The 25696-nt window shown below is 40.8% G+C and overlaps 1 long non-coding RNA gene across 1 annotated transcript in view; it reads right to left on the bottom strand.

Moving 5' to 3' along the window:
* LOC125961423 (uncharacterized) overlaps positions 1–25154 on the bottom strand; it is a 133905-nt gene extending 108751 nt beyond the window's left edge. The window contains exon 1 of the long non-coding RNA XR_007472137.1: positions 24672–25154. This is a non-coding gene — a long non-coding RNA (uncharacterized LOC125961423). The remainder of the gene's footprint in view (positions 1–24671) is intronic.
* Positions 25155–25696: the final 542 nt, after the last annotated feature.

Below are 25696 nucleotides of genomic sequence, written 5' to 3' on the forward strand. Positions count from 1 at the left end.
GGTTCTGGGGTTGGTCAAACCTGATTCGGAATCTAAGATACTTGCTAGGGGTCCACCTCTCATTAAATCTGCTTTTCAACAAAAATCCTGAGCACAACATGTGCTAACCATTGCTCTTCCTGGTGACACAGTATTAAAACAAAATATACTGTTATGAGAATAAAAGGTAAAGCTACAGTCTAGGAGAAAATATTTGTAAGATATACATATCTAAGAAAGGCCTTTTATTAGGAATATATATATATATATATATATAAACATCTTTATTGGAGTATAATTGCTTTACAATGGTGTGTTAGTTTCTGCTTTATAACAAAGTGAATCAGCTATACATATACATATATCCCCATATCTCCTCCCTCTTGCATCTCCCTCCCTCCCACCCTCCTTATCCCACCCCTCTAGGTGGTCACAAAGCACCGAGCTGATCCCCTGTGCTATGTGGCTGCTTCGAAGAGGAAACATTTAAGCTAAGATCTGTATGAGAAGAAGAGCTTCCCAGGCAAAGATCAGAGTGTAGAGCCCATCAAGAAGGTCCATTAGTGTAAGAGGCCTAAAAGTGCAAGGAATCCTGAGATTCTGGAGAAACCACAAGAAGCTCTGTGAGGCAGAGATACAGGGTATGAAAAAGAGTGTGGGCTGAGTAGAGTTTGGAGCAGTACGTAGATACCAGGAAACCACAGTAGAAATACTGTGGGCTGAGTAGAGTTTGGAGCAGTACGTAGAACTTTGGAAACCACAGTAGAAATACTGTGGGCTGAGTAGAGTTTGGAGCAGTACGTAGATACCAGGGTATGTAGAACTTTGGAAACCACAGTAGAAATCTGAGTTTCATGCAAAGAACAAAGAGATACATTGGAGTATATTTACAGATAATAATATGTATATATTGATACAGATTATATCTGTATAACAATTTTATCTCAATAAAGCTGAAAAATAAACACAAGCAAGACAAAAATATAAACAGGTCTTTACCTTCATAAGACTATATTTTAACGGAAGTAGAGTTAGAAAAAGTTTAAATAAATGCATACCACATAGTTCATACCATGTAGTTCTAGCAAAATTAAAATCAGTTCCCATGGCGGAATGTTCATCACAGCATCGTTTTTAATAGCCCCAAACTGAAAACCAGTCAATGCCCATCGACAACAGACTAGATTAAATAAGTTTTGGTATATGCACACAGTGGAACCCTATACAGTTCTGAGAATAAGTGAACTAGTTCTACATATAAAAACATGAGAGAATCTCACAAATGAAACAGTGAAGGAAAGAAGCCGGGCCCAAATAAGGACTTCCTCTGTGATTCCAATTGCAGTCACTGCTGATAGAGATCAGGCTGGCAGTTACCCTGAGCACATAGTGACTACAAGGGAACACCAGGAGGGCTTCTGGGTGCTGGTGACATTCTCCATCTTGATCTGGGGCTAGAACATAGATGTATTCCCTTTGCAAAAATTCAAGTTATATTCTTTAGATTTGTGTACTTATGTATATATGTTAAGCTTCAATAAAATTTTGTTTTATTTTATTGAAGTACAGTTGATTTACAATGTTGTGTTAATTTCTGCTGTACAGCAAAGTGATTCAGTTATACATGTATATTCTTATTCTTATCCATTATGGTGTATCACAGGATATTGACTATAGTTCCCTGGGCTATACAGGAGGACCTTGTTGTTTACCCATCCTATATATACTAGTTCGCATCTGCTAACCCCAAACTCCCAATCCTTCCCTCCTCCACCCCCGCAACCACAGGTCTGTTCTCTATGTCTGTGAGTCTGTTTCTATTTTGTACATATGTTCACTTGTGTTGTACTTTAGATTCCACATGTGTTGTACTTTAGATTCCACATATAAGTGACACCATAAGGTATTTCCCTTTCTGACTTACTTAGCTTAGTATAATAATCTCTAGGTCCATCCATGTTGCTGCAAACGGCATTATTTCATTCTTAACAAAAAAAAACATTTTAAATAAAATTAAAACAAAGCCACACGATGTGATAGGGATTGCCTGGCTATTTGAGGCTTGACATCAGAAACACCTTTCTGAGCAGGTAGCACTGACGCTGAGCCCTGAACAATAAGAATGTGCCAGATAAGTCAAGTTCTTGGGTGAGCACATTCCAGGCAGAGAGAAGAGCAAGTGTAACCACGTGAGCACAGACAGGGGAGCCAGGCAGAGGAAGGCGTGGGATGACGGGGAGAAGTAGACAGGGGTCATGTCACAGAAGGGCACCACCGGCTAGGTAGGCAGTTTCTATTTTATTCAGATCCATCTCGAAGCCACTGAAGAGTTCTACATAGGAAATGTTATGAAATGATTTGTACATTTGTGAGTTTCCTTACCTGTTTAAGCCATAGTTTCATCATTAGTGAAATGGGAATAAGAAAATAAATGATCTAATGCATATAAAGGATTTAACATAGTGCTTAGCATGTCTTCAAAAATTGCTTGTTGTTAATATCTCATTCCTATTTCATAGAATTTAAGATACCAGGAATTGCCCATTAGTTTGCAGATCTTTGAGAAAGGAAAAAGTGTTGCCAGTTAACCTACCACAACACTATTATTTTATCAATTAGAATTTTTAATTTACCTTGTCAAACAATTCCTTTGGACTTCTTGTTATCTATGTCACTCTTTCAGCTTATATAAAAAGTGAAAATATAGGTTCTTACTAAAATGCCTTCCCAATCAGAATCTCCCTGTTCTGAATCACTTTTGGACTCAATCTCCCAACTCCATGTGTGAGCACTCATTAGGCAACAGCAATGACATGACGGTGGTCACCTGGGAGTCGTGTGATACTTTTGCTATCTATACGATTTGCCATATAAATCGGTTTAACATCTGCATGGAAAACAATATCAATACCTGCCACCATTCCTTGTGAACACAGGGAGTGAAAACTGGAATGCATCTGTGAAGTGTTTGGGCTTTCTTGGGAAGAAAGGCACCGTTAGGGTCCAGGTGATGTTACGGGGCCACCCTGTCCTCCCAGAGCAGCTCTCCAAATTCTCACAATGAGGTTTTGACCTTACTCACTGCTCCACCCTCTAAGCCAGACCCCTGCTGCCCCCAACTCCTTCAAGGGAAAGGAGTTATTTTCATATGTCAAACCATTATTCAGGTATAATTTTGTTCAGGTAATGGTCCCACCTCTATTATAATTCTTTGTGTCCTGAATTATCTGGCCTTCCTGAGGGTCCTAGTGATTCAAAAATAAGTCCTTACGACCATGAAAGGTCTACTGTAGCAACCCTTTTTGGCTCTACTATTTGAAAAGTTTCCTTTCTTCTGCCTACTAAACTGGTAATTAAACTTTTTCAATTTTTAATTGATGTATAGTTGATTTACAATGTTGTGTTAGTTTCAGGTACACAGCAAAGTGATTCAGTTATACGTATACATATATATGTATATATAGATATATATATATATCCTTTTTCAGATTCTTTTCCATTATAGGTTATTACAAGATATTGTGTAGAGTTCCCTGTGCTACACAGTAGGTCCTTGTTGGTTATCTATTTTATGTATAGTAGTGTGTATATGTTAATCACAAACTCCTAATTATCCCTCCCCACTCCTTTAGTAACCATAAGTTTGTTTTCTACGTCTGTGAGTCTATTTCTATTTTGTAAATAAGTTCCTTTGTATCATTTTTTAGATTCCAAATATAAGTGATACCATATGATATTTGTTTTCTTCTGTTGGATTACTTCACTTAGTATGATGATATCAAGGTCCATCCATGTTGTTGCAAAAAATGGTAATTAAGTTTAATCCCATCAACCGACTCCAGGGAAAATAAGATCCAACACAATTCTATTTCACCTGACAGATGACAGCTCCTGCCTGCCTCTCAAACAACCCAAATCAACAAGATGCTTCCTGGGGTTTCCCCTCTGTGATGCCAGGCACACAGCCTCTCATGCCAGACATACTCTGTGAAGACTGCTCTTATGAAGCCAAAAGTATGCACACCATTCAGGGACCTCAAAGTCACACTTCAGTGGAACACCTTGGTTGAGTCATTGCGGTGTGAAGGTCAGTCTGATTTAATGGAAGTTCTGAATTACAGGAGATTGGTACTCTGGGGTCAGTGGTGCTTTGTGGTTAGGAGGGCAGACTCTGGAGAGAGATCTCACTGGGTTCAGAAGTGGCAGTGTGACCTTAGGTAAGTAACTTCTCTAGAGCCTCAGTTGCATCATCTGAAATATGGAGATTACAACAGCACTCATCTCGTGGGGTTACTGTGAGCATAATATCTGCCACATTAAGAATGAAATAAAGGTTAGCCACCATTACCGTTACTATTACTGGTTCTATTATTTTACTATAACTCACTCCACAGACGTGCAGTATGGGGAGAAGAGCAGGTAGGAAAACCTGAATCTTCATCTTGTATCTGCTACTAACTGCTCCTGACTGAACAAATCTCTTGATTTCTCTGGCATTTCTTTTATTGACACAAAGTCGTGGTTTAATATGACCTTAAAAAATATACAAGTGAGGGCATTCAACATAACAGCTTGTGGTAGAAAGGGAAGCTCAAAACCACTACAACTTCAAACCAAGTTTCCATGACTGTAAATCTGGACAATAAAAAAGTCATATCCAAATGGAAAACTTTCAAGTCTACACATAGAAGAGCCTCAGGTATCAGCAAATGAAAATGTGCATTTATTAAGTGCCTACTAAGTGCACTGTTCTGTGCTAAGCATGACTGATTCATTCATTCCTTCATTTAACACATAGTTACTGATCCCTTCTTCCAGGCCCTGATGGAGGCAGAAAATAAAAACAAACAGACGAAAAATATTTAAAAAAATAAACAGATGAACAAGGTAATCTCAGATGGTGAAAAAAAATGTGTAGAAAGTAAGCCAGAGTCACATTTAGGGTCAGGGATACTGGTTACCCACAGCGACCCTAATGAGGTCCCTAATCGTACTATTACTTTTTTTTTAATGCTCAGGTAATCAATGCTCAGAGTAACTTATAAATCTGATAAATTTGCACAGCTATTAACAGTCTGGACAGGGACTAGAACCCGTGCCTGCCAATTTCAGAATCCAAAGTCTTACCCACGACACAAATTGCCTTTGTTATATGAGAGTTCGCTTAGTTAACTGTGGTGGCTAGTACAGAGTTATATACTAGGTTGGTCCCTGCGCTTTATATCAGATTCCAAAGCTGTTAATTCTGAGTTAAAGTGGTCGAACCAGGTGAGGACAGACACTACCAGACTCTAGTAGTAAAATCTTCCCTACAGGGTCACAGAGCAGCTGGGGTCATCAGCTACCTTTGTCACATAAAATTCAGTTGACACTTCTTTCTTTCTTTTGGGGGGGGGGGGCATGCCCACAGCATGTGGGATCTTCGTTCCCCGACCAGGGATCAAACCCCTGTGCGCCCTACAGTGGAAGCGCAGAGTCTAACCACTGGAATGCTAGGGAAGTCCCCAGCTGGCATTTCTAAAACAAATATTCAACTGCTTCTGTTGTGAAAATTAAAACAAGGCTGAGTTTCTTTTGAAAAGAAAAGCAAAGAAAAACATAAATCCAGAATGAACACTCCCTTCAAATATATTTCTACTCACTGTTCTTTATATGCCCTTTGGTCTGGAAGAAAATTATCTCAGAAAATTTTTTTTTCTGGAAAGAGAGGAGAACTTAAGTCTTCTCTTTATTGAAGGAGAAAGTGGTGGAATATATGTATTTTCAAGAAGGCAACCCAACAGGAGGTAAAAGGAAGAGAAAGAGGGGGATCTGAACTGTCAATCCATCAGCATGGGACCAGCAGCTCACAGGGCCAAGTTTTACAGGAGACTAGGGGTCTACAAGAACCAACAACGCAAACCATGTCAGGGAAAGCAAATACACCTGAACAGATTCACATAGACCCTGATGTCCTTAAGACCACTAATATTTAATCTCTGAATGGACAGATGAAATTATCATAAAGTACATATCTGATAAAATTCCATGAAAAAGACTGGAAACATTATGGTTTCAGAGGGGCTGGAATGAGAGAATTCCAAGTCTGTCACTTTCTCAAGAATTCATGAACATCCCAAACCAAACAAAATGGTAGGTGTACAATGTTGAAACAGAACCCAGGCTGGCAGATAGGACTGTAGAAATAATACAAAAAAGGGACTGGACATCATTTCAACTAAATAGTAACAGCTGAAATAACAGTAGTTGCCAAAGGTGCTTCACAATTGGTCTTGTTCAAAAGTTGAACCTAATTAAACATGAAGCTATACAGGGCAACACAATAGCAAATCACAGAGAGGAAAATATACTCTGCGTGAGAAAGCCAAAGAAAGAATCAGGGGAAGTTGAGGGCTTGGGTGTACATACTTCGAGTTATTTCCTATGACAGTCAATATGCCCCCGCTAACCCACATAAGTTCATTTCCCTGAGAAACATTTAGGTTGCAATTGTCACTGATTTTCCTCCCATTAAGTTAGATTCTGAATATGCAAATGACTTTTTATTATAATTTCATACTAAATCAGTATATCCACACAAATCTATTTCTTACCAAGGTTCCAAAATAGAAGCAGCTGTACAATGGCAAAATTAGGACACCAAGATGAAAAGCAAAGATTACCAGAGGATGAGGGAAAAGGATGTATAGTATCTTTGGAAGCTGCTATTTCCAGGAAAAACAGATATTTTCCAATACAATCAGTCCAATCAATCAGGGCTGCCAAAACTATGTGACCAGAGACATTTCACTGGGCCAGAAAACTTTGAAAGAACATAATTACATTGGGAAATTTTACTTTTATTCACGCTAAGAAACAAAAATTTTTTCATGACCACATCCACTGTTCCTGCTTCTGATAAAGGCATCCTGATAACACTTATGGGTCTTCTCTATCTCCACTCTTCATCCAGGTGGTTGGGGAAAAAGAAACTCTACCCCTGACTTCTGACTCCATGGATGGGTTTGGATTCCCTCTCAAGGGGGTCAATGAAAAACAAACGCATTCCCTCAGGTGACATGAATTAGACTAGGAATGGGCACTGTCGTGTGACCTACAAAAGCAACACCGGAACTACTGAAATTCAATCCTGAGATGTGGAATTCTTGGGCTGGTAAGCATTTTCTGGATTTTGAAATTAGTAGGAACTAAACCTAGAGCAGTAGGGGTGCGGGTGGGGGTTAGGAGAGGGGTTATCTTGTCAGCAGAATGGGAGAACCTGCCTGAGAATGCAGCCCACAAAGAAACATGCAGAGCTGAGACATGGGGAAAAACTGGCACCATAATAATATTTTTGAGCTCCTGATCCAGCTGTATTTCTGGACTCCTCAGCTATACAGATGAATAACTTCTTAGTTTGCTTGGTACCCTCTGACTTGGATCTTTGAGTTGAGTCTCTTTCAAGCAAAAGAATCCTGTTAAAGATATTCATTCTCTACTTCCCATAGCATCTGGCTGCAACTTTAGCCTATAGGGAATACACCCGGAATCCCTCCTGATAATTTCAACTTTCATGAAAATGAATCAAGAGGTAGAGATCAGGAGAAGGAAAGCTTATTTTCTTAAAATGCATTTGATAAAATTCAAACCTCTCCTATGTGCAGAAGGCCACTCTTACATTAGATTCTAATTAAATTGGGCCAAACTTCTTTTTTCTGGTAGATACAAAGAAAATGCACACTTAGAGTTTTAACTTGCAGCCACAGTTTCATTAATATGAATTGGCGGAAGTACATGAAGATGCTAGGTCTCTGGATCGACTGACTCAGTCTCTGGATTTCTGCAGAGAACATTTCATACCCTCTCTACTCTCCTGAAGACTACTGTCACCCTTGCCTTGACCACCACAACCTTCTTCCTCAAACTGAATAGATAACTTTGTCTCCTTCAAAGATAAAAAGAAAAACCTTCAGACAGGAACTTTCAGCTTCCCACCACCAAGTTTCCCAGAATCTATCCCATCCTCTCTTTTATTCCTCTTCCAGGAGAACAAACATCTTTGTCTATTTCTCCATGTGTCTGTCCTCCGGGTTCATCTCTAAATATTATCAATGATCAGGTCTCTCAACTGCATGTTCCATCTCCAACTCACAACTGAATCCATCCTATCAACATTTAAACATGCTCCAGTCGATCAATTTTTATATAAAATGCTCTCTCTCAATCCAACATCCTATTTAAGCTACACCTTCTAGAACTGTCTTCACTCACTGTCTCCTTATACACCTGCTCACCATCTCAGTGTCCTCAAAGGAGAAATGAAGGCAATGTGCACCCCCATGGGGCTCACTGTTTTAATTAAGGGACATGAACAGGTAAAATATTTTACACAGAGCCCAACAAGTAGTCAAGTTTCAACAAGTCACAGTATTATTATTCATTCATGTACAGCTGACCCTTGAACAACATGAGTTACTTACAGGCTGGGTTTTTTTCAACAGCAAATACTACAGTCCTAGTATTAGTTGGTTGAATCCAGGGATGCAGAACCTTGGATACAACCAACTCATATAAAAAGGGCTGATTAGGGAATTCCCTGGTGGTCCAGTGGTTAGGACTCCATGGTCTCACTGCCAAGGGCCCAGGTTCAATCCCTGGTTGGGGAACTAAGATCCCACAAGCCACGCACTGCAGCCAAAAAAAAAAAAAAAACAAGGCTAACTATAAGTTATACATAGAGTTTTGACTGTGTGGAGGGTCAGCACCCCTATCCCCTGTGTTGCTCAAGGGTCAACTGTACTTAGCAAAGATTTATTGAGCAAGTCTATGTGAACGGTGTCATGTGAGATGCTTTATTATAAACACATAAAATCTAGCTTCTTCCCTCAAGCCTCTCACAGTCCAGAGGGAGAGGAAGAAAGAGAACAGAAAACACACAATTACAAGGCATGCTGATCCATTCTACAAAGTCTGGACCAAATCAATGGCAATACAAGCAGAATCACTGCAGAATGCCATGCAGGCTGTGGACTACAGCAATCCAGGAGGCCGCGTTCACATGGACCAGATGGGAATGATGCACCCCGAAGTTTTACAACACGGAGGTCCTGAATATAAAGGAACTGGATGGTGAGCCTTGAAGTTCTGACTAGGAAGGGCAAGTTCAGGTTCAACAATTTGAGCCACCAAAGATGATAAATAAGGGCTCAATACTGATGATCCAAAGCCTATTCAGGACCACTCTTCTACTGGCTCTGACAGCTCTCCCCAAATTTCTTCTCTTCATTCCTTTAGGAACACCAGAAATTATGAAAGGATTCTCTACAGGTTTCTCTGCTCCAGGTGACAAAACTTCAGCATCCAAGGTGTTGTCTGGTGTGAGAAAAATCTAGAAGGCTCCTTGATATACCAATGAGGATGAGTTTCTTAAAAACCGTATCTCAAATCCAAGGATTAACAGCTATTATTTTAAGAGTACAATGATCTGGGGTCTGCTAAGCCTGAATATCCTACTGGCAATCACTGATAAGACCTTGTCAACTTTGGATCCCCTTGTTGCCCCACAATTGTTTGAAGCAGAAGGCTGATTTGAAAATACTTTCCCAACCATCCTAAACCACCTCAACTAATACATTCTCATCAAGGGAACCATCTGGGTTATTTTTGAAATCCCCCTACAGCCTGCTAACTGCCTTCCCAATGTCCATTCCTCACTTCCTGTTGATCAAGTACATTTCAACACCCAGTTAAAATTCACCAACATTTATTGTATACCCACATATAAAGATGACCAAGAATTGTCTCTCTGCCCTCAGCATACCTGTTACACACTCTTCTTTCTCCATGCAAAACTATTTTTAGTCTGGGATTTCTAGCAAGACCTAGACTCAAAATCACGTTTATTATCCATGCCAATAGATATAACTTTTATTTATATTTTGTCCAACTTTCCCTACTTTCACGATATCTGTTCCCTTAAAAATGATCATGGCATGAGCCACATTATTTGGGACACAGAGTTCCATTAATGCCTGGGAGGAGATGACTTAACCAACTAGTTCACCAGTGCCCTAAAAGAATGCAATTGCATTACATGGGTAAATGATTTACTCCTGGGGAATATTTTATCCTTTCTGATTCATCACAAGGTCAATTGTAGCCTTACTTCTGTCCCGTTTTTCAACATTAGATGCATTTATCAGCTGCATGCTTAATTATCTAAGCCTCCAATTCAGCACCTATAGTTATATTATCTCATCCGTTTGGAAATGACGTTGAGTGCAACTTACTCTGGCTCCATGCCCTTTTACCCATCGTACATGTGCTATCCTTGTCTACACCAATTGATGGTCCAATCGATACACTCTCATTTGGCTAGCAAAGGATAGGGTCTTTGACCACAACTTCTGAAAGATCTCTGAAGTTTTGCAGGAACAGGCTAAGGGGACAACAGGTATGGATACAGCGAGCGCTTTTAGTCCATATGCCTATGACTTCCAACTGCCAGTACACAGATACTCACTTCACCATCCCAGTGGATGTCTCATGTCCAAAACTAAACTGATTTCTCCCCCAGAAGCATACTTCTCCCAGTCTTCCCTTTCTTAACTGAAGATAATTCCATTCTTAGAGTTGTTCAGGCCAAAACCCTTGGCATCATCCTTGACACCTCTCTTTGTCTCCTAACTCATACCCAATCCTGAGGAAACACTGCCTTCAAGATATGTAAGAACTGGGTCACTCCTCACCATTTTCACTGCAACAAGCCTGGTCAACTCATCATCATTTCTTACCTGAATTTACCACAGCATCTCTCCGTTTTCACGCTTTACCCCTCTCAAGAGAGGCTAAAGTGACTCCTATAAACTATGTCAGATCCTGACCTCTGCTGAGATATCTCAGTGGTTCCCATCATTGTCAGAGAAAAGCCCAAGGTGTCTACTTCTGCCTCTAAGGCCCTACTGGCTCTGACTCCTCACCTCCCTGACCTCATCTCCTTCTGTTCCCGCCCTCATTCACTCTGTCCCAACCATACTGCCCTCCCTGCACTTTCTCAACCAGCCAGGCATCCCAGCTGGGAGCCTTTGCCTGGGGCTCCCTCTGCCAGTGATGCTCTTCCTGATGAATCACAGGGTAGTTTACACACGTACTTCCCTCCCCTCCTTCAAATGTCACCTTCTCAATGTGGTCTATCCCAACTCCACCTATTTAAAACTGCACCCCTTCCTGCCGGCATCTCAGCACTTCTGATCCCCCTTATCAGCTACTTTTTTCAAAGCACAGATCCCCTTCTGACATTCTATGCATATACTTATGATGTTTATTATTTACTGTCCGTCTCTCCCTGCACAGGAGGAACTTTCATCTCTGTTCACTGATGTGCCCCCACGTGCTTAAGGGCCACCCCAAATAAACACACTAGTGCACAATGAATGTCTGTTGAATGGATGAATAACTAGCTGGGGATGGTCACTGTAATATCTGTTTCCTATTTTGTATCTAGCCTGACAAAAGACAAAGCAGAAGCAAGCAGACACCATCCTAATAGAGAGATCCAATTATTTTTCATTTTAATCCTACCAGTTAAGTGATTAACTTAGGCCTAAGGTTTTCTGTTTTATAGTGACATCTACAGTCATTGCATACCCTGGTCTATGTAGAAAACTGCCCTAAATGAGAGGCAATGTCTGTGCTCTGTGCTTAAAATAAAATTGAGGTCTGGGGAAAAAAAAATGGAGGGGGAACCACTTTCTAAAGTCTTCTCTCACTCTTCTAGCTCAAGCAAATAAGAACTCTAGGAACAACTCTGGAATTTTCTATCTCGTTTGTTTTTCATTACTTTTTAGTAAGGTATAGGGATATCATTATTCTCAGTTGCCCGAGGTGATTCCAATATTGATATTGAGATTTTTCCAGCCATTCTATAGAATGCATATCATTTATAAGGTTCTACTTTACTTCTGTGGGTATATTTGCATTCTGAATGTTTTAGATTCTCCAGATGATAATATCCTATGAAATATGATAGCATCCCTTTGAGTTTTGATAATCCCAGCTCCAGTGCAAGCTCAAGACCATATGATTTCTTTTTCCATTTTGGTTTAATTCAAACGAAACAGGATTTTTTTTTTTTTTACAGTCATCCAGTGTTGATAAAACATTGAAAAAGTTAGTTGTTGAAGCCTATTTACCTATGCAAATATTCCCACCAAATAGCCCCAAATTCTATCCTCTTGAATAAATTTCATACCAGCACAGGAGGCTTAACTCTAGACTCCTTTTCTAGGATGAAATTTTTTAAATGCGTGTTTCTATATAGATAGATTTTTTTTTTTTGGCCGCACCGCGGCTTGTGGGATCTTAGTTGCCTGACCAGGGATCGAAGCTGGGCTCTAGGCATTGAGAACGCAGAGTCCTAACCACTGGACCACCAGGTAATTCCCAAATGCATCTTTCTAAAATGTCATTCACCTTATAGTTTAAAAAATTGGCTCATATTTTCAGGAAATGGGATGAAGAAGGAACAATATATAAGGCTAAAATGATCCCAAAACATAGAGCAATCCTCTCCTCTAATCCAAAGATTACAAATTCAAAAGGCTTCAAGGACCAAAAGGGTAACACAAACAAGTAAAATGGCCTGATAATACACAGTAGGGAGTGGCAGGGACTGTGGCAAAGTGAAGACTCCAAACATGGTCAGTGTTGCCAAATTTTGTATTTGTGTATGATTTTGTTGTAAGAGAAGCCAGAAATCTGGATTTTTCAGAGCAATTTCACACTATGTGTGCCTAACATAACACGTCTAGGCCACAAGACTAGAAACTCTGCTCTAAATTGGCATTGTCAAATGTTTAGTACCTAATAGAATTCACAGTGCTCTCCTATACCTTCCAGTTTTTAAAGGACAGCTCAACTATATTTCACAGATAGTAAAAGTCTCCAGTTGCTGTTCCCTGATTCCTAGTTGTTAGTGGGCTCTTGGCGGTAAGTGTTTCCTTCAACCAGTGTAGACTGCTAATATGCCAACGTAGGTACTACGGCAGGAACCCAAGCAAAAGTAAACACAAACTGCTATCATAGAGACTATCTATATGCTGCCTTTAAAATCCTTGCAGTTATCACCCTAGAATCTTCTATCTCTGGGAATCCTGTCACAAATACATTTGACCAGAAGCCTGAAGAGACCCTGGATCCCACTTTAAGGAACCCCTTGCTTGGACCACTGGCTTTGATTAATTTCCATCCCAAGCCTTCCTGGTTTTTCTCACTTCATAGCGCATCTGTCACTATGGAAACAAGTACCAAAGACTAGGGCATAACTGAATGAAACCCCAGGTTTCAGAATAAAAATCAATTGATGTTCAAGCAGGGGTCACATCACCAACCGAGAATATCTATACCAGGTTTGAGACAATGGAACAATAGTGTAAGTTGCATCTAGTAATCAGGTAATTATTCTCAATGTTTTTCAAGAAGCTCAGTTTATTTACACTATTGTTGGAAAGCTGGCTCCTAGCTTATGGTTTGCTTCATTACTTTATTCAGAATGTCTACTTTATATCCATAACCAATATTAGAATTTGTCTCTATCCAGAAACAGAGAGCATTAATCTTTCCTTCCATGTGTCTTTCTTTTACAGAAAGTAGAAAACAATTACTAGCATACAACTTTTTCTTTTTCTTTTCTTTTTTTTTTTTTTTTTAAGGAAATGTATTAGATCAGATCATTGCTAGGTTCCATTCCAGAATTTTAAATCATGGAATTACTCTTTTGCATTTGGATTCATTTTTTAGCCTAGGTAACATCCATCCATCCACAAACTCAAAAAGACCTGACCTATGTATGTATGCATAAAGCTAGGTGCTAGGGACACAAAGTCAAAGAAACAAGGTATCTTCTTTGGAGTTCTCAGTCTAGTACAAGAAAGGAATAAAGTTAGAAAACACCTGCAAAAACATTCTAATGAGTGCTTTGAGAGGCTTCCCAGAACCATGTGGAAGAATTTGGAAGGGGAGGGGGGTAGCTGGTAGGAAATTTTCAATGAGAAGCTGATCATCAGATGATAAGATGTTCATTTTGGGGTGGGAATGAAGACAAAGACCAGATCAGAAGCTGACACCATGTCTAACTGAGAGATGATATGGGGAGTGACAGTGGGGCCAGAGAAGGGCACGTTCAAGAAAGTTAAGTTGATGAGATTTAGGGACTCCTTGGGTGTGAGGAGAAGGGAGAATAGAGCCAGCTTGGAGCAGTAAGACAGGACACAATTTGGAGGTAGCTGTTATCTTCAAAACTCTCATAAAGGGTAAAACAAACTACTTTAACTCAAGTTATAAATAATTGTTCTTCAAATATTACTGGAAAAATCTTTTTGTTTCCATATCTCTAAAATCTAGAGAAAAAGAACGTTGTCCTAAAAACCACACAGGAAGAAAGCCCTACATTCAGTTTCTGTAAGATTTTCTTCCCTTTAACTCCCCTCCTCCATCAGTGTTTACATTTTTAGAGGTTAAATTATACCCAGGTAGCAACTGCTCCTACTTTGGAGGAAGAAGCTTTCTTTGAAACAAATGAAGTATAAGTTTTCTACTCTTTCCTTCCAAGAAGCTCTCTTCCTGGGTCAGTAAACTGCAGTGGGGCTAAATTTGTTAAGGGGGCAATTCAGTTGACAGTAAAGAACAATTAGCTGGGAAATACATTTGCATGACACAAATGACCATCCTTAAAAGCAAAGGTATCATGTTCCATCTAGAAAACAGCTAAAGAGTTTCTTAAATAGCATGTCAAGCTTGAATGTGAATTTGAATTGAGAAGTGAAGCTAACAACTGCTGACTCTATCACAGATCTATTTGCGATTGAAGGTGTGAGTGACGGAGCTCTCCCCCATCCTCCCTCCATCTGTAATTTATTAAAAGAGTGATGGAAGCAAAAATGTTGGGATAAAGTCATCTTGATTCAGTGGGACAGTGATATAATGGAGGTTTAGGGATATGAACTGTGCTTTATAGGAAAGACAAAGGGACTCTTCACTGAAAATTTACCTTCATCACCAATGACACAAATGGCAATTTCCTTGAAAACTGTTAAGAGGGAATCCCATAACTGACATCTATTTTAAAATGTAAATTAAATTTGCTTTTTATACACGCAACCAAAGATTGATTTCTGGTTTTGATCATACGGTTAATCATAATACTGAACACATCAAGGCAGTGAATGCCTTTCCCTTTTCTTTTCCTGGGGAAATTTACATGAACCGAAATGCAAAATCAGAGGATTTGAGAGTCAAAGAGGGTTGATTAATCCAGCGATTCTTAAATTATTGAAGGTTCAAGGACTCCAAACAAAACTTCTTAACTACTGAGTTGCCATATGCAACAGTCTATAAGGACACTGGATTCAGATGAGGCAGGGTTTGACTCCTCTGCATGACGTTTTGCCTTGAGTAACCTACTTTATAGAGCTCTTATGATGATTAATTAAGATACACAGGTAGGGACTTCCCTGACGGTCCAGTGGTTAAGACTTCGCCTTTCAGTGCAGGGGGTACGGGTGTGATCTCTGGTCAGGGAGCTAAGATCCCATGTGCCTCATGGCCAAAAAACCCCCAAAAAACAAAAACATTAAAAAAAACCAGAAGCAATATTGTAACAAATTCAATAAAGACTTTAAAAATTGCCCACATCAAAAAAAAAATCTTAAAAGATACACAGGTAAAATACTTGGATGAGGGCTTAACACATCTTGCTCAACATGTTAGCTATAATCACAGGAGTGCAAGCTACTTTTCTTATAATCTACATTGCTGCTGCATGAGTAGCAAATTTTGTGTGTGTCTGTGTACGTGAGTGCATAACTGAGTGTGACCTTTTTAAAACAGTTACCCAAGCAGGCCCAGTCCTAACATTTGAGAGGGCAACAGCACCAATGGACTCTCAATGGCTATATATCTAAATATTTAAATATGATAAATCAAGCTAAAAATTGTTAAATAGGTTCTATCCGCCTAGCCTGATAAATATGTCTCCAAAACAACCTAGAAGCCAGGTTTAAACTTAGAAGACTGAAGTGTGATGAATTGGGAGATTGGGATTGACATATATACACTAATATGTATAAAATAGATAACTAATAAGAACCTGCTGTATAAAAAAATAAATAAAATTTAAAAAAATTAAAAACTTAGAAGACTGGAATCCCAGGATGTGGCTAAGTAAGTGGATCCAGTCTCCCACCCTGCCACCTTGCTCTTTCTGCCCTGGACTTGAGGTCCTGGGTGTGGACCACGAGCTCCATCCACACCTCCCACTAATAAACAGTCTTTCCTTGACCCACCTGGGGCCCCGGAGCCTCATGAGAGGGAAAGTCCAAGGTCCCAGCTATGCAAAGCAGGGCACAGTGGGGGCCAAGGTAGCACATGGGCTCTGAGTGGTGCAGGAGGGCTTGGCTGGAAAGGTACCCAGAGGCTGAAGAACACATCAGGTGAGCTCTTTACTAGGCAGTATCCAGGGGCCCCTCTTGGTAATTTAAGATTTCCTCTGTCTTGTTTTTAGTGCAATTAACGAATAATTACCTTTTTCTTTGCTTTCCATTTGCAAGTCTTCTTTCCTAAGGGAAAAGTTTATAAACAGTTATAAAAGCAATGTGAACGTGAGAATAACCTGAACAACCACAGACATTTCCTATTTATGATGAGACTGATCTATGGGTGATTTTTTAATATTACAAGTCAAAAGTTACTTGAGCCCAGAGCCCAGTATTCACAGTGGACTAAACCCAAACATGACTATAGGACTTGCTCAGTGTAGTATAATTCAGAATAAAAAGAAGCCTGGACTTGTGCTGGGGCCCCATCCATTTCCAAACTATATCTCTTGCTTCCCCTAAACTGTTTCTTTCGGGTCATCCTTTCACTGGCTCTGGTCTCACCTGAGAATGGTGTCTTCCCTTCCAAAATCCTGCCCATACATGAAGATCAAGTCTGAAAAGCCAGCTTCCTCAGGACATGTCCTGCTAACTCCAGGAGAAAATAGCATCTCCTGTGTGGGGCACCATCATGCACACTGTACCACAAACCTTGTGTTCTTTGTGATTCTACCTTTCAGCAGATGTTCCCTCTGAGGCGGGGAGGTGGGGATGCCTGCTATTCAACCCTGTTGGTCCCCAAGCCCTGGGCTAATGAACATTTTTATTCTTTTTGTTTGGTCTGGCTTGGGTTTGGTTGTTTAGCACCCATACCGTCTTTTTTGATTCTCTCATTGGCAAAAGGGTCATGGGACTGCAAGTCAAGGTGCCTTCCTCTCCCTGATGCCAGGTGAACTGGGGGATGGGGCAGGGGGAAGCTCCAAGTACAAAAAACGGTGGGCTGGGGCCTAGCCTGGGCAAACTGTTTTGTTTGGAGCCTGTTTCTCTAGTCCATGATATCTAGACTCTAGAGCTGGCTAGGCTCTGATTTGCTTCCAAGCCTGTTTTTTGCTGCTGGTGGTGGTGGTTTTTGGAGACACCCCCATTCCTGGCAATTCTTTTAGCTATCTGATAGCCTTCTAGTAACTTCTTTTTGCTCCAGTTACAGAGTTTCTTTCACTTGCATGCAAACTAAGAGTCATTGCTGACACACTTGGCAGAGCCCCTGACATAAGACATAATCAATGGATGTCACATAAATGAATCCTTATAACCTAAATGTGTATCGTTGCCATATTTGTAAAACAGTGTTTTTTTCTAACTCACAATATGTTATCATTGACTAAATTTTGAAAAATTCAGAAAGGTATAAAAAATATAAGCCATCCATATTTCTACTGCCCAGACAATGCCTAACTTTGTTTTTTTTTCCAGTTTTTTTTTTTTTTTTTTTTTTTTTTTTGTGATACGCGGGCCTCTCACTGTTGTGGCCTCTCCCGTTGCGGAGCACAGGCTCCGGACGTACAGGCTCAGCGGCCATGGCTTACGGGCCCAGCCGCTCTGCGGCATGTGGGATCTTCCCAGACCGGGGCACGAACCCGTGTCCCCTGCATTGGCAGGCGGACTCTCAACCACTGCACCACCAGGGAAGTCCTTTTTCCAAATTTTATATGCCTATCGGTGATATTTCTGAAACACATATCATTGTAATGCAGTACTGCATTTGGTTAATTCCAGTTAAAATTGTTGTGAAGGTTGTTCCTTGTTATTACATAATCTTTGAAATGATCACTTTTAATATGTGTCATAGTCTATCACTTGGGGGACTTTAAAATACCTTTAACCCACCCCCAATTTTTTTTTTAATAAATTTTATTTATTTATTTATTTTTGGCTGCATTGGGTCTTTGTTGCTGTGCACGGGCTTTCTCTAGTTGCAGCGAGTGGGGGCTACTCTTCATTATGGTGTGTGGGCTTCTCATTACGGTGGCTTCTCTTGTTGTGGAGCACAGGCTCTAGGTGCGCGGGCTTCAGTAGTTGTGGCACATGGGCTCAGGAGTTGTGGCGCGCAGGCTCTAGACCGCAGGCTCAGTAGTTGTGGTGCACGGGCTTAGTTGCTCTGCGTCATGTGGGAATCTTCCTGGACCAGGGCTCGAACCCGTGTCCCCTGCATTGGCATGCGGATTCTTAACCACTGCACCACTAGGGAAGTCCCCACCCCCAATTTTTATATAGATTGTTTTCAATTTTTTTATTATTTTAGAATATTATAACAAACAATTCTCCATGTAAGTTTTTGTCTGCATCTACTTCCTTAGCAAAAACTAAAAGAAGCAGCCAGAGAAACAGTGTGTCAAATAATCTGAACTTTTAAAAGCTTTTGACATATATTTTTAAATTGTTCTCCAAAAAGGTTGTATCATGTAATTCTTCCACCAGTAGTAATGTGAATGTCCTTCTCACTGTGTCCTTGCCAGTACTAAGTATTTTATTTATTTTTATTTATATATACGTATATACATTTTGCTGGTTTAATCCATGAAACATGGCATCGCATTTTTGTTTTAATTTCCATTTCTGTGATTAATTGTAAGGATATTTATTAAATATGTATATTAGCATTTTTCTTTCTTTTTAATTATTCAGATATTTGGGCAATTCTATTTTCTACTTACTGATATCTAAGAGTTCTTCACTGTGATTATTATATTAACTGTTCTGTCATGCTCAGAGACAGAAAATATTCTTTTCCATGATTACTTTTTGCTTTAAACTGTATTTTTTTGCATGCAAAAGTTTAAAATATATTCAAATCTATCTTTTGCTTTATGATTCGTTCCATTAATTTTATATTAAAAAATTACTGCCCTAAAATTAATACATATTTTCTTCTGGCTTTCTCACCTGGCAGATAAACCTTCCAATTTGGAAAGCTAGTCTAGTGAGTCATGTAAACAGAGGTTCTTATTTGAATGTTTTCTACATAATTAGCCAATTTCCTTGACTCTTTGGTCAAATATTCCTGTTTCAAAATGCTTTCTCCATCACAGTTCTGTTTCCAAAAACTACCTGAGTCTATTTCTAGACTATTCTATTCCATTGAGCTATCTATTGATTTTTACACCAGTACTATTCTGCTATAATGATTGTAGTTCAATGATCAGATTTATTTTTATTTCTGGAAGGGCAACCCACCCCAACCTCCATATATATTCTTTTGCAAAATTTTCTTGACTAATGTCATACAATTATTCTTCCAGATGAATGTTAGAATCATTTTGACAAATTTTCCCGAATCCCAATGCAATAAAACTATACAATTATGCTGGAAAAATAACCGTATCATAATATCTATCTTTCTATCCAAGAATAAGGCATGTTTTCATTTGTTTGTTTCTTATTTTATGTGTCTGAGTAAAATTTTATAGCTTTCCTACGTGAGTCCTTAGATTTTTTTTCCAAGTATTGATATTTTATGTACATTTCCTATTCTTCTTAGATAATATATATTTTTGTGGATTCATGAACAGAGTCATTTTCTACTGTATTTTTTAGTTGGTAAATACTGGCATTGGAGGTAATCCTTGATTTCTGAACATGTATTTTATAACCAACCACTTTACTGACCTCTCTTATTAGTTTCTTTAGGTTTTAATTGACTCAACTGTATATCCATTGCTTTTAAACAAAATCAAGATACAGTGTCTGATTTCTTCCTTGCTTAGGTAAAAAGTAATACATAAGCATATTCATTAAATGATACTTTTATTTATTTTTACAAATCACCTATTATGCAACTACTAAAATGACATGAAATTGAGGCCACCCTAGAAATACAAAATGTAACCTGTGTTCCCATGTTGAACCACCTTCATTTCCCTCAGGTACTTAGTCTTGCTATTCAAAACTACCAAAAAGGGCTCTAAATGAGAGAGATTAAGTCAATTCTCACTTGGATTAAACAGGACAGATAAAACAATTCAGCTGGTGATTAAGAATTTTGACAACTGTGGAAGACAAAGAAACACACCAGGAACCTGTTTTCACATAAAGAGCAATCTGTCTCTTATTTTTAACCCCAGAGACAATAGGCAGGATAATTTTTAAAGTAGAACAGAGTCCACCTAGATATATTCAGAAAGCAACTGCATGCACTTCTATATATGAGCAGATTCTTTTTTCCCCAGAGAAGCGCAAGTTTCCTATTTTGAAAGATCAGGATAATAGTATTTAATTATTAATTCATCAAATATTTGTTGTGCATCTAATTTGGGTTCTGTATTACTGGGAAAGACTGGAGAGCCATCTGTAGTAATGAGTAGGAATAGGGATGAAAGAGAACCTGCCATATAACAAAAGCTCAATATATAATATTATTAATTATTATAATTACACATCAGGATTATTTATTGTTACTATTAATCTCTAGAAGGCTAAAAGTCTGGTTCACCACTGTCTTCCTAGGGCCTAGCATGGAAAATGTAAATGTCCAACAAATATTTGGGAAATTCTGTTGACTGACATTTTTACAAAAGCCTCAGTTGCCAGAAAATATTTTGACTCAATTCTTAACTTCCCACTTAAAATCAATTCTTCGAAGATGCATTTGTTAAAGCCAAGAAAAAGTCAGAATGAGTTTCTAAATTGCTCTTTTTATATAAGTAGTAAAGAAAAAGTTTCTAAAAAATCATATCTTTAAATTGGCACAGAAAAATGCTGTGAGGAGGAGTATTCATTCCTTCACTCATTCACCATTTATTAAGCATCTTCTACATGAAAGACACAAAACAAAAGGCCATCACAGAGCTTAGACATTAAATGAATGGCCAAAGAAATAAATAGGAAACTGCAAATTGAGGTAAGTGCTATGGAAGAAAAGTAGAAAGGTGATGATAGATTTGGGTTGGTGAGGAGAGGAGATCAAGGAGGCCCAAAGCGGGAGTAGAGCTTGGACTGGCAAAGTATAGGGGGAAGTGCTTGGGATGTTCAAGAAACAGGTCAGTATGACAGGAGTAAGAAGAAGAGATGCCCAAGATGAGGCCAGCCAAGTCCCCCAGGCTCCAAGAGTCTCTGGAAACTGTCCCAGGTACATGAATGCATCTTATGCAGGGGACTGACATGATTCTATCTGTTCTGGATAAAGGATTGGAGGGGCCAAGCAGAGAACCAGGAGTCTTGTTAGAAAGTTATACTAGTGGACCAAGTGAGACATGAAGACAACTTGAAGTTTGATGGTGGTGGCAGTGGGGATGGAAAGAAGAATCTATCAAGATTTTAGAGATATATGTAGAAGACAGAATTTGCAAGAATTTGTGATAGTTTTTGATATGGAGTACAAAGGGAATAGAGGTATCAGAGGTGATTCTTGAGTTTCTGGCAACTCCATGGACAGTGGTGCCATTTACCAGGATAAGAAAGATTAGGAAGGTGTTAAGATCGGGGTGTTTTTGTTACTGCTGTTATTTTTGTTGTTTAATATGGTTTTCTGCTCTTTGTTTGCATTGCGTTTGTGGGGTAGAAAAAAGGGAGGAAGGCAAACATTAACAAATCCATTTGGGACAGGGTATGTCAGGTGTGTTACCTGTACAAGATTGAAACCCTGGATTGACTTGGTTTCCAGACAAGTGACATTTGTATAAATGAGATACCTTTGAATGCTGCTCTTCCCTACCATGTTTGGGTATATAAAACCTCAAATATGTTAGCTGAATTAAATAAGCTTTAAAGTCTTTTCTGAACCCATGCTATTTTACCTTTACATCCTGCTGGTAGGCTGACATAATAATAATAATATTGTCATTAAATATAGATAATAGGGTGTACCGGGCTGAATAGTGTCCCCCCCAAATTCATACCTAACCGGAACCTAAAAATGTGACCTGATTAGGAAATAGGGTCTTTGCAGATGTAATCAAGTTAAGATGAGGTCACACCGAATTAGAGGAGCCCTAAATCCAATATGAATCCAATGCGAATGGTGTCCTTATTTACAGAAGGGGGAACTCCACCATGTGAAGATGGAGGCAGAAATTAGAGTTATGCTGTCACAAATCAAGGAATACCTGTGTCTGCCAGAAACTGGGGGAAGCCAGAGAGGATCCTCCTCTTGAGGCTTCCGAGAGAGCATGGCCTTGCCTAAACCTTGCTTATGAACTTGTAGTCTCCAGAACTGTGAGAGAATGAATTTCTGCCGTTTTAAACCCTCTAGTTTTTGGTAATTTGTTATGGCAGCCCCAGGAAACTAATACAGTTAGGAAGATTACATGAGATCACATGTTTGAACTTGTCTAGCTTAATACAGGGCACAGAGTACGGGCTAAACAAACCTCCATTTCCCTTCCTCTTATAACGATCACCACCATTGGTTGTGGTTTAGATTATGAGTAATCCACACACCTACCCATTTAAGTCTTAAGGTTAAGTCTTACTAGTTCTAGACTTGTCTTACAGATGAGGAAACTGAGGCTTGGGAAAGTTAAATAACTTGCCCAAGATCACAAAGCTAAATATGAAAGCGTCAGAGCTCGAACTCAGCTGTCTCATCACCAAGGTGACTAGACAGCCTAGAACACCTGCCTCTTACACCTGCAACATTTTAGCAAAGTGAAGGAGCGGGGGGAGGCACAGTCATACTGTTTTCAGTGCCTGCAATTAAAACTCATATTATTAGCAAAACAACAAGTTCAGGGACCTAGTACAGTCAGTCTCTACCCATTCACAGAGGAGCACAAAAAACGTCATTATAAGAGCAATTCTATCAATGAATTTGCCATCAACTTCTACTGCTTCCATTAGCAGTGCGTCTGCTTTGCACATATGTATTCCAAGTCAAGGTATTATCATCAGACTGGACATTTATGGCTTTACTTTAATTAAATGCATTTTCTTCTAGCATCTCCCATTTCATTTTGATGATACTAACTCATTCTTGCCACCTAAGGAGCCCATAAAAATAAATACTGTAAGTACGGAGGGAAGTGTCTCTAAACTTCAGATGTCGCAGATGTCCATCCCTTAAATTATAAAGCAAAAAATAAAAGCATATTCTAAATTTACCTTTCCTCCCTAACTCAGTGAGTTGTTGGGCTGAATAAAACAGACATACAAATGTAAGGTGCAGAGCTGTTATTATGGGGTGTCAATTTCATAGAATTCTAGTGTAGGAGGGACTTCTAAAGAGTGGTCTAGTCCATCTGGACTCAGGTTAACATAGTATCTACCTAACCCCAGAAAGGAAAGGGATGCACTGAGAGGTTTTGTGAGTTACCTAAGACCCTATGGCTATTTCTTCGTCGAACCCTGTGGAATGCCAGGTTTCCTGATTTCCCCAAAAGTGTATTCTGCCTTCCAAACTGTCATTAACTATTAACGATGACACTTTCCTCTGGCTTTGTGCCAACTTTTCTTTTTTTTAATTAATTTGGCCTTAAAAAAAAAAAAGATCAGCATAGAAAACCCCAATGCTTCAAATTCCCTTAATTGATACCTAATGTTGAATTGCCTCGCGTCCCATGTTTAAAGCTCCAGATACACACACATGGGTTTAAGAAAGGCGAACATGCTTCTCCTTCAAACTGGGCACTGATGATCTCTGGACTTTTCAAGTTTACCCTCCAGGAGGTCGACATCGCAGGCAATTTTGACAAGAGTTTGGATCCTAGATTCTCTTCCACGCTTTGTCCACACCCGTGCCCACGAGCAGAAGTTCTCTCTCTCCATTACAACCCACCACGCGCACACACGCATACACCAAGGCAAGTAACAAAGGAAAACACAGCCCCATAAAGGCTCAGCTATTGCATCCTCCAGTCTACACCTGCCAAGAGACAAAAACCAAATGGGGATCCTGCCCTGGCAATATGTCCAACACTTCTCGGGGGAAGCAGGCACCCTGGCACCCCCCGGGCGTGCGCGGCTGTATACACAAAGAACTGGTGCTGGGCTTGCCAGCGGTCCGGGGGACCAGTGCACTCCCAGGACTGGTATCCGGGATTCTCCCCCACGCCCTCCTGCCCAGCAGAAAAGAACTACCCTTTATTTGACCCATAGAGAGCCCAGGCTGGATGGCAGCGCATGGGTGTGGGGGGCGGCGGGGGGCGTCCCCAGATCCTTTTCCTCCAGCCAGCCGGTCCCCAGCCTTTGGCATCTCCTAGGAGATGCACAATTGCGCGCTGTCACAGACGTCCGCTTCTCATCCTCTCCCGGCAAACCAAGATGCCCGGGTCCCAGCCGTGCGCATCCCCGCAAGCGCCCGTCCCCGCGCCCGTATCCACCCAGGCAGCCCCGCCAGGCGCGCCTGCCTACCTGGTTGCTGGCTGTCAGCGCGGCGGCGGTGCCTCATCCCCTTCTCCTCCTCGGCTTCTACAACGCTCGGAGCGCCATGTTCCGGGTCTCCCCGGGCGCACGCCGGGCAACTACTACTGGCAGGGTAGCGGCAAGGGGGGCCGGGGCCAGCGGGAGGGGGTGGGAGGCTAAGCCAAAGCTTTCTACTCTCCACGCAAGCCTCCCCCAGCTACTGAGCATGCCCAGCTGCCCGGCTTAGCACTAGGAGGACTTTCCAGGAGCGCACGCAGCTGTTCCGGGTTTTCGTGGCAGCCGGCTGGAGGCAGGCAGTAGCAGCTGCGGGGTGTGGGGGTGGAGAGGGGTCGGGGGGAGGGTCGGGGGAGTGTCTCCACGTCGCGGAGCTCCGAGCTGGAGAAAGCCGCCTTTCGCCCATCCGCTCACACTTCGCCTCTGCCCTCCTCGGCCCGGCAGCTCCTGCACGCCTCCTCCCCACACACTCCGGGTTTGCAGAAATTTTGTGCAGGACCAAAGCTGAGCTATGCTTAAGGGGAGAGCAAAGGGAGGAGGGGCGGGGCTGAGAGGCAGATCCTTCCGCTAGCCTCATTGCTATCACCTGGACCCGTGCTTCTCAAACTTCAAGGTGCCTAGGAATTAAAATGCATATTCGGATTCAGTTGGTCTGGCCTGGGGTCTGAGATTCTACTGGCCAAACAAGCTCCCAGGCGACGCTGATGCCGCTGGTCCTCCGACCACACCGAGCAGCAAGGATCGAGAGAATCCCTCTCTCTGTGACCTCTGAGTGGCCCTCCTTCAGTCAGCCACCCCAGAAACGTTCGCTGGCACCCACAGAGGCCCCTCCTACCTACAGACGGTTTGGCATCTAACAAGTGAAGATGCCCTCGGGATGTTGTGCCCACCCGGGAGGAATCTCAGTAGGGCTGGGGTCTGAGTGCCCAGCACAAACTGGATACTTTCTGACTTAGAATTTGAGGCTTAGGGGAAGCTGGACTTGTCCATGCTTACTTTGCTAGTTGGGTAGCAAACTA

This window comes from Orcinus orca, chromosome 16 (assembly GCF_937001465.1).
Source record: "Orcinus orca chromosome 16, mOrcOrc1.1, whole genome shotgun sequence".
NCBI classification, from domain to species: Eukaryota; Metazoa; Chordata; class Mammalia; order Artiodactyla; family Delphinidae; genus Orcinus; species Orcinus orca.